The 2,924-nt window shown below is 32.3% G+C and overlaps 1 pseudogene across 1 annotated transcript; it reads right to left on the bottom strand.

The window, feature by feature from the left end:
- Positions 1-1,316: 1,316 nt before the first annotated feature.
- On the bottom strand, positions 1,317-1,689 carry LOC308654635 (short coiled-coil protein B-like; annotated as a pseudogene). The gene has a single exon. The product of its transcript is annotated as a short coiled-coil protein B-like (transcript).
- Between the last annotated feature and the right edge of the window lie 1,235 nt (positions 1,690-2,924).

Genomic DNA, 2,924 nt, shown 5'->3' with positions numbered 1-2,924 from the left:
TATTTAAAGATTCTTCTTCTTAAATATTATTATATTTTACATTATTTGGAATAAAGTGCTTTCTAACATCGCAGTGCTGTGTTGTGGAAGTAAAGGTTTAAAAAATTCATTTATTCAAACTAAATTCCTTTCTGGTTCAAGGTACTCCTGTTGATTTCCTATATTGATATAATCATCATCACCAGTTTTGTAATTAATCTTCTACATTACTTGGTAAAATTAATATAGATAAATGAGTATTTTTAAAATCCACATCATGTTTATAGTTACTTTTTCTTCAGATACTTCTCTGTTTACTTTTTTTAATTATCTATAGAAGCCTGACAGATATAAGTGAACTATATTGGTTTAAAATGAAACTTTCCTGGTAAAATATTTAGGGAAAAGAAAAAGAAAAAAAATGTACATCATTACAATTTATACAAAAACAGCTAAAGGGCAGATTGTGTGCAAGCTTTTAGAATGTTTTAGAACATTCCACCACAGATAATCTCCTCATGTTAGTCTTTTTTCTGATAATGCACTGTATTTCCAAAATAGATGAGAAGAAAACACTGTGGGTGATTTTTTTTCTTTTTTTCTCCTCTGAAATAGCTTTTTATTAAACAGCAAAGCAGAAAAGCAAAATACTTTTAAATATTTGTAAATTAGGTCACAAAAGGGATGCAAAATGTTTGTAGTTATTATGTATTCATACAGCTAAAGTCACATATCAAATCTTAACACTAATACATAAGATTATTTCGTGAGTAAAAGTAGCCCAAAGCTAAAACTGTAAGCTGTATTAATGGATCTCTTTTCCTATTATAGCATCTTAATATTATTTCCAATACTAATTCTTCACCAAATGCAATCTACAAATTAAATTTTTAAAAATTCTTGAAGAATGACTAAATCTCTTCAAATTAAATGATTGAATTTATAGAACATTCTGGGAGAATAAGAGACCTAAAATACTAAGCTTAAGATTACCAATTATTATACATTTAAATTCTACCACAGTGATAAACCTACATAGTAAAGCAAATTCATCTTCAAGAAAACATTCATCTTCAAGTCTCATACACATATGCAGTTCTAATTATACAGTCTCTACAATACATTTGTGCATTTACATAGACTAACATAATACTCAAACTCATGGAAATATCTTGTTATGCAGTTAATTTTGCCTATATCTGCCATTATCTTCATAAATATTCAATGAAGCCACAGACAAAGGTACTATAACTTTTGAACTCTATCCAAGTTTTAAAGGAAAACAGGAAAAAAAAAAAACAGCAGCAATTCAATAAAACAGAAGGAGAATCAATCCCTTACTTTGTTTTGCTTTTTGAGTCAGTTGTTTGAAAAACACTAGAAGCAGAAAAGGGGTTTCCTATATATTGTCCAAGAACTTGATTTTCTGATTTTAGCTTCAGATTTTTTTTTTTTAACTGCATCTGTTCTTGCAGAGAGAGAACTTCAGGCATGTGTTGGAGTTTCAACACTTGATTAATAAATCGTGTATTTTCCTCCAGTTCCACCAAATTTTCAGCATCCACGTCAGCACTCATCATCTTGGGTAACAAACTTTTAGGCATTCAATGCAAAATTCTTGATATTCATCCACTACAGATCATTGTCATCCACTACAGAAATGTTAGTGAATGTGCTGTCCTCCTCTTATTTTCTTCTGGACCTGTCCATCTTAGGCAATTTGCAGATCTGGACATGGTGGCACATGCCTATCATCCCAATTACTTGGGGGTGATGAAGCCAACCTGGGCAACATAGTGAGACCCTCAAAGGGCTCTTATGAAGAATAAATGAAATAATGTGCATCTAGTGCAGAGCTAGCTCAGACTTGGGAATGTTCTTTAGCACAGTTCTATCCTTCTTAAGGATGTTTGCTGGACAATGGGTGAGGAGGGTGAGGTAAGGTGCCAGCCGCAGGGCACAAAGTCTACAAAGTCTCTATAGGGAATGTGGTGATAACATTTTAAAAGTGGTGCTTAACTTAGCAAGAGGCCTGGCATGGATTAACTATCATTCTCAACAACTGGCTTTTCTTGGAGGAGGAGGAAGATACCCAGTCAGCAGACTCTGAGACAGATCTGGCATACCTGTTGCCCAAGTAGAGGAGGACGGGTTCAACTGAATGGCCAAGACAGTGGTCCTCCGAGGGGCAGCTCCTAACAGGAGATCCCATTCTCCTATGAGTGACTACATTTTTGCTAACTGGTGACAAAATTTCTACTTGTAATTTAAAACATCCTTTTCTAGTAAAATCAAAATTAATGTACAAAACTGATATTCCTTGTGGAAATATAGGAAAATTGAAATAAGTAAAGTAAGGCGAAACATTCATTATTTCACCAACCATTTGTTTCAACAATAATCTCTTGCTATGTGTCTTATCTGAAATCCTGTGAATCCTGGGATGTAGTTCATTCAGTGTAGAGCACTTCCCTAGTATTCCTGATACTCTGGAATTCAAAGCCCAACACCACAAAAATAAATAAATAAATAAATTAATTAATTAATTAAAAAAGAAAAGACAAAAAGTATTTATTCCAGGAATATAGAGTAAATGAGTATACTGCTTCAGAACACATCCTTCAAATTTGCAATACTTTCCATCTTTACTTAAAAATTAACTATTGACACATTTTTTTTCCATTATTTCTTATATACGTGACAATAGTGGAGTGCATTACATTCATAATTTTTTTGTATTACAGTTCTTAAGACAAATTTAATTACTAAATATATTTATCATATGCTAAATTATTAGATGTTTATATTATTTCTATGTTATGAATATTGTTTATTTATTTATTCATTCATTTAGGGTAGGGGATTGAACCCAGAGGGGCATCACCACTGAGCCACATCTCCAATCCTTTATACTATTTATTTTGAGACAAGGTTTCACTAAGTTG

The sequence above is a fragment of the Spermophilus citellus genome, assembly GCF_964194105.1.
Source record: "Spermophilus citellus genome assembly, chromosome: 8".
NCBI lineage: Eukaryota > Metazoa > Chordata > Mammalia > Rodentia > Sciuridae > Spermophilus > Spermophilus citellus.
Note: the sequence above shows the minus strand (reverse complement) of the source record. Positions and strands in the feature narration are given on the sequence as shown.